This window comes from Apaloderma vittatum, unplaced genomic scaffold (genome assembly GCF_000703405.1).
Source record: "Apaloderma vittatum isolate BGI_N311 unplaced genomic scaffold, ASM70340v1 scaffold15844, whole genome shotgun sequence".
Taxonomy (NCBI): Eukaryota; Metazoa; Chordata; class Aves; order Trogoniformes; family Trogonidae; genus Apaloderma; species Apaloderma vittatum.
This window is the reverse complement of record NW_009712345.1, coordinates 143,869-155,962: the sequence shown is the minus strand read 5'-3', so window position 1 is coordinate 155,962 and position 12,094 is coordinate 143,869.

Genomic DNA, 12,094 nt, shown 5'->3' with positions numbered 1-12,094 from the left:
CGGTGCTGCTTTTTGGGGGTGCGCGAAGTGCTCGGGCGGTAGGTTTGGGGTAATGCGCTTTTTCCCTCTCCTTTCCGGGACCAAGGTTTCAACTGTGGGGATATTTTTTTAATTATTTTTTTTTCCTTTTGGAGAGAGTATATTTAACTGTAAGGCTTCTCTTTTTTTTTTTTTTAAAAAAAAAACAAACAATAATCCATAACAATAAACCCATCTTTTTCTGGAGTAACTCGTTTGGCTTTGCTGTAGAGTGGATGTGAATCTGGCCCTTTGTGCTGCTGAAATCATTTTCCGTAAAAGCAACCTTTCAGAAGTAGTTTTATTTTTAAGCGTAGTTCGGTTGTGGAGGGTTTTTTTCTTTTTCTCTGAAATTCTCGACGTTTACTGGGTTACGCTTCAGTACTGAAGTTGTAATTTATTTTTGCCATTAATTGCAAAATTGACGTGGGAGATCATGGGGGGAAAAGCAGATGTAGTGATGTTAAGAAACGGGCAAGATTAAAACTACGCGTAGCGGTGCACGTTTGTATTTACTTATTAGTGTTCCTAAATCATCCGTGGGGGAAGTTTAGAGACGCAGAGGCCTTTGCTGTTCACCGCGTCCCTGCTCCCCGCTCCTCCCGCCTCGGCGGCTCGGAATGAAGCCGGATTCGGAGGAGAAGGGGAGAACGGCTCGGGGGGGGCCCCGGAGCCGTGCTCGAGTTCGGCGGGCAGCGTTTGCCGGGCGGCTGCCGGGTGCGAGTGGGGGAAGAGAGCGGGGAAGATGGCGCTGCCTGGCTCCCTGCCAGCGTTTGTTGCGCAGTTTCATCCCGACTCTCCTCCCCCACAGGCGCCATTTTAAGTTCCCTTTCTGCCTCGGCGCCGTGCGGGGCGTTGCCGTGGCGCCCGGCTGAGGACGTTTCTTTTTTTGTGTCTCGGGCCCAGAGATTCCTCTTCCCTAGAAGCAGCTCGCTTTTTTATCCCTTTGTCTTTCTTTTCTCTAAGAAGTTCCTGTTAAGAGTTTCTTCTGTGTGTGCTTTGGGGAGGGAGGTGGAGGATTGCTGTCGCTGTGTGTGTGTGTGCGCAGGGGAGCACAAAGGGCGGGTTGTTGGGGCCTTTTCGGGAAGGGCCTCGCCAGGCTTGTTGCTCCGAACCTGCTCAGGCTTCCCCCCGACTCCTGAGTCACGGCCCTGCGAGGGGATCCTGCTCTGCCGGGGCACTTGGACTGGATGATTTTCTGAGGTCCCAATTCTGTGATTAAACCGCCGGGATTCTGAGGGGCCCATGCTCCCACCTCAAAGCCTGTAACAGAATGTGTCTTTCTATTTTGTAATTACGTGGGGTTTTTTTTTGTTTTTTGATGCGAGATGCATTCCAGAGCGTAGGAAGAAGAAAGATTTGGAAGAATGTCCTCTTCTGCAGAGTGATGACCAAAAAAAATACATGTTAAAAAAGAAATCACTTTTAAAAAAGGCTCTATTGTAGAACATGGGGCAAAGTAATCTTTGAAGAGCTGCTAATACTTTTTAAAGTACTTGCCAGAATAAAAGAGCAAGTAACTTTTTGGTGGCTAGATACATAATTTTGTTGCTGTTACTCTCCTGGTAACTTTTCTGAGGACGAGATTATCATATTTTCAAGTTTTATCATCACTCCTTTACGATTCACAGGAAACAGACCTCTTTTTCTTCCAATTAATATGCTTTCAAAATTTTCCTCTGGTGCTGTTCTTTAGGGAGAGTGTTGAAAATAGTAGCCTGTCTTTTTGATCAAAACTTTTTTTTTTTTTTAATACATTTCCCTGTAATCTGATCAGGGCTCATGAGGCTTGAGTTTGATACCAACAATATCTGGATTCAGGAACAGCAAGTGTGCTGCCAGTCCAACTCACGCTGTGCCCACTAAGGAGTGTGCAATGCTTGCCTAGTTGTTTTATGCTTTTTGACAGGTCAGGGGGGCTTCTCCATGCCTCTTGCTTGGTCCTGAAGTGGGAGATATTTTTTTTCCTAAGCTTGGGGTTAATTTTAAGACGTTCAGTTCTTTGTTGGTGTTGAAGGGTTTTAAACGGTATTTCTTATGAAATACACATACTCATTGCTTGAAGTACACTGAAAAACTTGTTTGGATATAAACCCTCTTTTTTAAAGACTTTCACGGGGGCAGCCTTGTTAACATTTTAACTTTTTAAACAGTATACCTGATAGAATTTAATTGTTTAAAAAACTGTTGAATGTGGAGTGCAGTATTCACGTCATTTAAAAATCAAATTGTTACATGAGATTCACTCTTTCTTGAAATTACTGTTTTGCATTTTCCTTAACAGTTTTGGGATCAAGGCAGTCTTTTAGGGATAATATATTTTTATACAATAAAATTTCTCAATAACCACTAACATCTTGCATACTGTGTGTGGATGTCTTCATTAATTTATGAAAAGAACGAAGAAATGACAAAAACGGATCAAAATGACCAGTTTATGTTCTCTCAGGGCATAATACTTGCCAAGTGCCTACATGCACTTTCTGACCTGCTTGCATTAGAGCCAAACGTATTCTCATATTGAGATCTTTGTCAGGTAGTATTTAAATATACTAGATATTTTTAGATGTATTTCTTTAGCTGTGTCAGACTTAAAAGTTTGTTTTACTGTTGTTGCAAGCGTGCTTTGCATTTGGCGCAGCTTGTTTAGGTTGCTGGAGGAGTGCAGAAGCTCACCCCAGTTCTGCTTTCATTGGTTCACCTTAGCTTACACACCAGTATGCGATTCCTGTGTTGTTTTGGTCATACTTCAAGCACTTGCAATTTCACTGGCATTACTGAGCTGATAATATTCTGTGTGTGTGTGTGTATATTGCCGCAGGTGAGGCCAGTGCTGTGTGGTTTTACCCTTGACAGAGATGGTTCTACTGTAGCTAAATAGTTACGTGACCTTCTGGATGTGCAGTTTTCCTGCTTCTACCCCTACGAGTTCTTTTCCAGGAGAGTTTAAATATTTAGTTTAATTGTGTGGAGAGGAAAAAAAGCCAAGTCTTGTAATATAAGCTGCATTTTCAGTTTCCTCCAAGGACCCTTTCTGTATCCATAAGGGTTTGCAACGGAGGTACTCCTGTAGCGTGGAGTTGAAGAGCTGCGCAGGCAGGAACGCGTTGGTGTGCTGCTTGGGCGTTCATTGTACTCTCTAGCTGTATTTTAAGATTTTTACTGTTACACTTGCGCATCGGTTCCAACAATGCTGGAGATGGCTAACTGCAGTTATGTTTTGTAATGTGGCTCTAATGGTCAGTGATCATGCCTTTTCATGCTGCATTAGGCTCGTGATAAGTTTAATGGCTGGTGCTTTTTAGCATAGATGTAGCAGTGAGAGCATGAAAGTGTGTCTTCCTGGTCTGAGTAATAGATATAGTCCAGGCATAAAAGCCTCTTTGATAATGTAGTTCATTCTGTGCAGAGAGTTGGCATCATTTCTTCCAAGTAGTTCTGCTGGAATAAGCTGCCTATGTGCCTGAAATGCGTGGCTGTGTGGGGTTTTTAAATTTTTTTTTTCTTTCTTAATGCTGACATACCCATTCCAGCCATAGGCATGGGGGTTCTCTACAAAAACAGGCGTGTTTTGCTTTCCTACAAGTGGAGGAGCAAGGTTAATAAACTATTCTGACATTCATTGTGACCTGCAGCTGTTCTCTTCTGGAAGTTGGAATAAGCAGTATCTGTGTCTATTATTTTTGCTTTGTTTGAGAACCACTGAGGTTTTAGGCAATAAAAGTTAACATGATTAACTGGCACAAATAGTCTATCAAGTTTTTTTAGGCTTTATTTTCTTATATTAGTTCTAAAAAGTTCTAGAGCTACTTCTGATGTTGCTTTGAGTGAGGGAATGCTACCAGAAGGAGAAGAAACAAAGTGGGGAAATCACTGTCAAAACTTAATAACTTTTATTTCATTGAAGGTATTAAGAAAGCCTGATGAGGTGAAGAGATGAGAGTTCAGGGAGAAAGTTTTTTACTTCATTGCGAGAGACTGATCACTTTTATAAGGGCTGATCTTAGGCCTTGTCTCGGATGGAACTTGTAGTACTTCTACTGTGAACTTGATTGGAGTGTGGAATTTCAAGATCTGGTGTGGAAGCTTGAATTCGTTGAGATGTGTCAACTGCAGAAAATACCTTGGCCCCGCTGAAATAGGTAGCAAAATCTCTTGTCTCAGCAAGGCGCTGCCTTCAACAAGGACAAGATTGGCATATGGAGGATTTTCGGTCTGGTTTCGAGGAGTATTAGTAGGACTGCCCTGCTGCGTTCATTACAGATCTGCCAATCTATTGTATTTCAAATTTCAATTGATTTCCCAAACATAATAACTGCAAGGAATATAAATTTCCATTCAGCTTTGATTATTGGCAGTTGTTAGCTAGTAACTAGTTTGTGAGAGCCATGCCTGTGACAAAGTAACTAGTTTTGTTCTTTTTTGTTTTCTTTTTTTTAAACTGGTGTGGACTAGAGTGGCAATTAAAAGATATTATTTGGGCATTGGTTTATGAATTAGTTGAGAAATAATCATGAGGAGGTTGTGTTCTGGGACTGTAAGTTCTTTCAGAATATTTAGAAATTGTATGCACAAAGTGGGAAGTGTGATAAACAGGTGCTCTCTAGTAGAAACATGGTAAAAACACTTGAAGAACTGAATTAACGTTTCTTGAATTTTTTATATTCCACAAAAAATGTGCTAATAGCCTGTGTTATTGCATATGGTAGTTTTTTGTAACACGAGCATCTAACATCCTTTGGGCAGGCAAACATCTTTTTGCTAAGGTACTGTTGAGATTATGCCTCTTCTTTTCCTCTTTGGAATGAAACCAGGACTTTTCCAAATGTTTTGTATAGGTATTGAGATTCCTGATGTGTATGCAGTGGAGCAGCCAAAGCAGGCCATAGCATAGCGATGAGAATCGTTGCTGCTGGGCCGATGGGCTGAGCCGAGCGTTCAGGTTGATGAATCTCACGGAGTAGGTAAAACATCTTGACCTCCAAGCTGCCAGTAACTCTGGTTTAAAAAACAACAACACAAAAACATATCTGTTTGCAGATGAAAGCCCTGTCAAGGATGCGGTAAGGAAAGATTGTATTGAATAAATCAGAAATTTGGTGCTGAATATGGGTGTCTGAGGGAGACAAGGTTTTAGAGAGTTGCACTAGGGGTTCACATACCCACTTGGTGTGCTTGACTGTAACTGGGTTAATCTTTGCTGTTACACGTACTGTTGACAACTGGACTGCATGGTTCCTTTTTTTCTTTAAGATACTAAAATCACTCTGTAGCTTTTGGAAGCTTGGTAAGTTGCCACATGTACCAAACTCAGATCAAGATGACTCTTTGTTTTTTCCCCCCCAGTTGTGCATTAAAGGGAAATAAAATTTGAGAGTTGGATAAACAACCTGTTGCAGGTTGTTGGTGCTTTCGTGTGTAGGTTTTGTTTACCCTTCTGTATGTGGACCTGGTACTTGATAATTGTGTAAAGACCCTGCCTGTCCTCTTAGGTATTCATCTCCTGCCAGATCTTAGAAACTCCGAAAATGCATAGTGTTGTGCCTAGGAATTAATGAGAAGTAGCACTTTTGTGTTTCTTACTGCTATTTGTGAGACTCCTGAGTAGTCTCTGTTTTTTGGAGTTGTTTTTTTTAGAGAGAGGTTTTGCATCATTTTTCTGGATATTTAAAATTTCAGATTTCTTCTTGTACCTTGTTGCGTACAGATATCTTTGAAATAGAGATGGCTAGATTAAGTTCCACAGCTAATTTCAGACATTTTAAGTTCATTCTAAAAGTACTGCTCAAGTTTAGAATCTTGGAATGAAAAAACATTTTGTGTATAGAGTTCACACTTGTATATTGCACCGTTACTAGGTTGGAATCCCAGATTTCCTGCTCTGTTAGGTCCTGTTCAGAGCACAATTCCTGGTAGATTTTGCAACTTTTTGTAGATTACTTAGAAAATATTCTTAAGGAATGATTACTTATTGTGGAGAATCTTGGAATGAAAAAACATTTTGTGTATAGAGTTCACACTTGTATATTGCACCGTTACTAGGTTGGAATCCCAGATTTCCTGCTCTGTTAGGTCCTGTTCAGAGCACAATTCCTGGTAGATTTTGCAACTTTTTGTAGATTACTTAAGTAATCATTCCTTAAGAATATTTTCTATTGTGGAATATAAGAACAGCATGCTTTACAAGTGAGTAGTTAAATCCTTGTGTTTACAAAGTACATTTTAAAAAATAAATTTTGCTTCCTTACTCCCATTGTCCTGAAATGACAGCTTTTGGTAATTATGCCTTATGTATTTTTACCTGAGTAAAATTGAGGGTAAGATTTTAATTTGCAATGAAATTTTTCAATATTTGCCTCTTCCATTGAATACTGTGTCATTATTCTGCTGCACATAATATTTTACAATAATGAGAGAGGGAGGAAGTGGAAATAACCTCTTAGTACTTGGTTTTTTATACTCTGTAAAAATCGATTTCTTGAAAATAAAGGGCTTGATGTGGTGAGCATCTCAAGCTGATCATAAAACACATGCTTGGTTAGTTACAAGAATCCTAAATGGTCCATTTTCTAAGATACTAGATTACTCAAAATAGCATGGATTTGAAATGTAAGAATAAGATATATGGTAATAAGGGTTTGAGTTTATACTCCCTTCTTACACTTCTGTGTTGCAGAGAATGCAAATGAGGTCAGATTGTTCCTGTGTTAGGTCAGTTACCCTCAGTGGGTCCAAGGCTGCCTGCTTGGAACCCGAGAGAGAACTGACAGTGTAAGTAAGGTATTAGTTACGATGCCTTAGCAACCTGGCGTGTGTACTGCTTGAATCATAGAATCATAGAACTGTTAAGTTTGGAAAGGACCTCTTAAGATCATCTAGTCCAACCATCAGTGATATATGCATTACCTAATATATGGTAAAATAACATAAAATTCCACCCCCACCCCCAGTTGAGAAACACACCAAGCAAAATACTGGTACTGCGAAAATTAACGGAGTTGAAATTTGTGTGAGAGCAGGGCTTCAGCTCTGGGCATTTTGCCTTTGCAGTCAGCATGGAATCACTTAGTACTGCTGTGATTCTTTGATGTACTTTAACAAGGGATGGATGCTTGTATTGGGTTGAGTTACCTTGTATCTGTATTCAAAAAGGATGCGTTAAAAATGTCATATAGTGGATGTAGTGCTCTCAGTTCACTGTAATACCATTCTCTACAGTGACTATTACAGTAGATTTAATGTCTTCTGTTATTGTTCTGAAGTTTATTATTATAGTGACAGTATTTCTTCACATAGTCCAGAGCGAAGTTGCTGTTAATTTTGGGATCATAGACTAAAATTCTGGAGAATGGTGTGGAGCAGCAGAACAGTACTGAAGATTTGGTGGCTCAGATCCATTATTAAGCCTGATGGAGGTGTCGTCATAGTTCCTGCTGAGTGGATTTGTACAAAGTTTTATGGAGCTTATAAGGATTAGTGGGCATATCTCATAACTCTAACAGTAGTTGCTTCAGGTGCTATGTACATTACTGGATGCAAGTTTGATTATCTCCCACTATAAAGCTGTAGCTACAGTTGTCATTTCCTTATTTTAAAACACTGATTTCCAAAGGTCAGTGCTCATTCTTGGAAGTTGTGGGCCAGCATGCTGCCAGTCAGGAATTGATCCTATGTGGTTCCACAGAAGGTAGGAGTCTGTAGGTTTTTACGGCGGTTTCGCAGGTAATTTACCAAGTCTTGATGTTGATCATATTGCAGTTTTGGGAATTACAGCTCTAAATGTTTCTTTTCTCAACTAGCCACTGTCTTAGGCTTCTTACAAAAAATTAAAGTAACATTTTACTGCTTTGTGCCTGAAGTTACATACTAATTTATAAAAATATAAATTACTTTGAGAAAGGCAAATAATGCTTTTGTGACAAGCTTAAATATAATTTGAATTTAAAATCCAATTTTTACAGTAGTTTTTAATACTCCCATACTTTAAGATGTGAAAATGATGTGCAATATATGAAGCATGTATGAATAGCTGGATTGTTTCCAGGCAAGCACAATTTAAATGAATTTGCAGGTTGTAGACTGGGTACGTGTTGCATGACACTGAATTTGTAGCATGGTGCTTAAAAAATACAAACTGGTAAAGACGACTGAATATTTTTAAAACTCAAATGGCCCTGTTCTCCTAATGTTGAAGCTAGTTCTGCAAGGGACAGGGCCAAATAACACCCAAAGAGGGTGATTCCACCCTCTTGCTTGAGCATTTTTGTTGGTAAACTTTTTTTTTCTTGTATCCAGTCATGGTTTTCTGTGGTGCGTATTTTGGCTGTTGCCTTGTGTCTTGCTGCACGCTGATGAGAAGAGCCAGGCTCCCTTCATCTTCATACTCTTTGTAACTAGTGGCAGAATGCACGTAGTGCCTCCCTGAGCCTGTCCAGGCTGAAGAAGTGCCATTCCTTCAGACTTTCTAATGTCCTACGTCTGCAGGATTTCATTGGCACTCTGCTGGACTCTTTTCAGGTTTTTCTGTATTTCTTTAAGCAGGAGGTGTGGACGTGTGGCACAAATGGACACAGTTTTTCAGATGGGAGCTCCAAATGCTGAGTAGAGGGAAATAATTGCTTCCTTCACTCTGCTGCTGCACTGCAGCTAAGGCAAGAGTGCTGCTGGTATCAACCACACGTGTGCAGCTGCAGCTCGACAGTTGCTTTAAGCGGGCTGAATCTCTGCTGCCTTCCCCCATACCTGACTACCCAGCTCCTTCATTTCTGTTCCCTCTCTTGTGCTGGCACTCAGCACTCCGTACCCCTGTGGCAAGCCAGAACCAAATCAAGAAGTTAATCCAAGCTGAAACAGATCAGTATAATTTGTCAGGTCAATTTTCTGTTCCAGGCAACTGTTCGAAATCTTGACCTGACTTGGGGAAAAGTGGGCGAGAGGGCCACAGGACTCTTCTCCTCCTCTTTCTTCGTCTTTGCTCTGTAGTAGGTGAGAGCGTTGAAAGGCAGACAGAGGCTTTAAGGCCGAGTAGTAACAGTCCCCTAGAGGGTTGTCCTGAATAGCTGGGATTTCCTTGTCAGTTTTAGTGCTTTCACCTTTTCTTATATTCCGTTTGGAAGTGTGAGATAATGGGAACTCTGGTTGTTTCCCAAAAGGGATAGGCAGTGAAGCAATGTGTGACCCAAGTCAAAGTATATACTTTGTATATACTCAGTATATACTTAGTTCACCAGTGCAGTAGCAAGTCTGTGAAATGCAACAGTGAAGGCTGTGGTAACAGTAAGTTAATATCTGTGCTATGCTGGGTTGTGACTAATTAGTAAGGATGGCCTTTTGTAAATTAGATGCACCAGCAGGGATGAGTTTGGCCTACTTATGGTGAACAGATTTTTTTTTTTTTCTTTTAAACTGTAGAACAGTGTTGATATCTAGATATTTGTTAGGCTACATGGTAATAGCTCTCCAGCAGACTGTATGAATCTTCCCAATGAGTATTTTCTCCCAACTGTCTCTAGTGCAGGCTCTGGCCACGGCCCTGGGTGCACTGGTGGGCCCTCATGGCCCAGACGAGCCTCACCTGGAGCCCGCACCCACACCCCTTGCCCACAGGCTGAAGCCCCTGTCAACTGATCCAAATACAGAAGTGAGTTGGTCTTCAAGAGTTTTGGCCAGTGATCTGCAAATCTTTTTGCTCATACGCTGTGAATGGTAGAAGTTTTTTGAGCATGCATCTCCAATATATGTATATTTGTTTATAATTTATATGCATGTACTACTGAAGTTCTAATATTTTCTTCCTGCGCCTCAGTGGGGTGTATCGTACACACCCCACTTTAGAGACTACTGGTCTAGGCTACGTAACTCTAATCCTCTGATTCCACTTATTGTGCTGAGTTCTATATTTAAACTGTCTTGGCTTAATACGGTTTATACCCATTTCACACATCAGTAGTTGATTTGGCCCACTGTGTGTTAACAAGCAGTGAGGACAGAGTTTGTAAACTCGTGTATACAAAATCTGAAAAGAGAGTTGTCAAGGAAAAGCAGCAAACTTCTCTACCGTTTGTTCTCTAGAAAATGTGTTAGGAATTTTTCACAGGATAGACTCAAGTTTGTTATTAGTACGCTTTGATCTGATCATATATGTCAAAGTCGGGTTGCTGAAGTTACCCTCTTTTCTAAGTAGATCAACTGAGTAGTTGCTTATAGGCGTGCAATGACTCAGTGTAATTGTGCACTTCCTCTGTTGCTGGCAGGAAGTTAACAGAACACTAATCCTCACTGAAAATGTGCATCAGTTAAAGGGATTTAAACCTGTAGTTGCGTGGTTATATAGATCTTGGATACGTGTGGTGAAACAGGAACAGAATTTAGTCTAAACAGATGAGTTTGTGGCTTGGTTGTGATCTTGATTGTTCTTTCACACACCACATACCCCTAGGTGTGCTCTTAAACCCTCCATACCCCTACGTGTTTGTCCCGTGCAGCAGCATGTTAGTGCAGTGTTACCCAGACATGATTTGTGGGGATACTGCGATGGTAACGGTCTGTCTGTGCTTTATTTGCAGTTTTCAAGGTGTGGGAGCACATAGCCTGTTTAGGCTGCAAATGCTGATCTGAACAACTTCTGACTGCAGCAAGAGCTGTGTATGATAGGTGTGGTTGTGGCTCTGTGATCAGCTGTATAAAAACTTGGCAGAGGTTTTATAGGATTAGCTCTTTGATTACCCAGTATTAAACAAACAAACAGGAAAAAAAAGGGACATAATATTTCTTTTTCTGCTAGTGATGCCAAGAATGTTGTTAAAGCTTGTTAGGAAGATGTGCTTCTGGAGGGGACTGATTGTGATTCTTGTTTAGCAAAACCTTAGCTGCTTTCTTTGGGGTTTAATGTCTGTTGTAAACTGGTAGGAGTTTACAGTATGTTGGGTAGATTTTTCTTGTATTGTGCTTTAAAAAACAAACTATTTTTTCTAATAAAGTTAGCCATGTTCAGCTAAAGGACTGAATAGTGAAGAATATGTGTTGAAGAATACGTAAGAGTTTCTCTCATTAGTGTTTTCGTGCAGTGTGTTTTCTTTCTGATAATTATATGCAGGTTTTTAAGAATTCAGGGAACTTACCAAATTGGTCTGATTTGAGTAAGTAGTTTTAATACCTGTGGTAGTACTGATAAAATAAAGTTCTGTGTGGTCATTTTTCGTAATGTTGAATCTAATCACAGAGAATATTTGATTTGGTAAAACAAAGACATTTTATTTTATTTAAATAAGAATGTCAGTATTGCCATAGACACGTGGCATGGCATTTTCAAAAGTAGTCATGCAGTGTGAAAACAGGGATCATGCTGACTTTTGGTAAAGCTGAGTTTTACATTTGGTTAGCTAGCAGTCTTTGAAACCTTGCTTGAGAGATGGATATACTGTTTAGCTGGTAGAGGAAATAACAGCTCTGTGCGGTTAAAGTAGAATGCTAATCGCGTATTAATTTGTCCTTTCCAATGACTATTTACATTTAACTTTTGTGACATCATAAGATGTCATGTTATTTGCTTAGCATTAAATGGCAAGATCAGTCCTCATGCTGGTGGCTGTATGCAGCAGTGAGCAGGTGTAATACCGAATCATGGAAGAAACTGTGTTCCTTAAGATGTGTAATAGCCTCATGAATGCCGATTTCGACATTGTTTGAGGTAGTTCTCTGTATTTTTCTGTTCTCCCAGAGAGGTGATGCTGAGAGATCCTTATAGTGATGTCTGCTCTGGTTCTTCTTCACCCTTGCTGTAAGCTAAAACATTAGGAGATACAAGAAAAAAATCTAAATGAAGCTATCCAGTACAGAGGACGTATAGACTCTGCTAGTCTAAAGTGTAAACCAGTTTCAGAATCAGTGGAGTATGTAAGAATTTCAGGAAAGAGGATACAGAATCACAGGACAGCTGGGGTGGGAAAGGATGTCTGGAGATCACCCCATCCAGCGCCCAGCTTGCAGCAGGCTCAGCCCGAGCAGGCTGCTCAGGGCTGTGTCTGGCTGGATTCTGGATATCTCTAAGGACTGAGACTCCATAACCTTGCTGGAA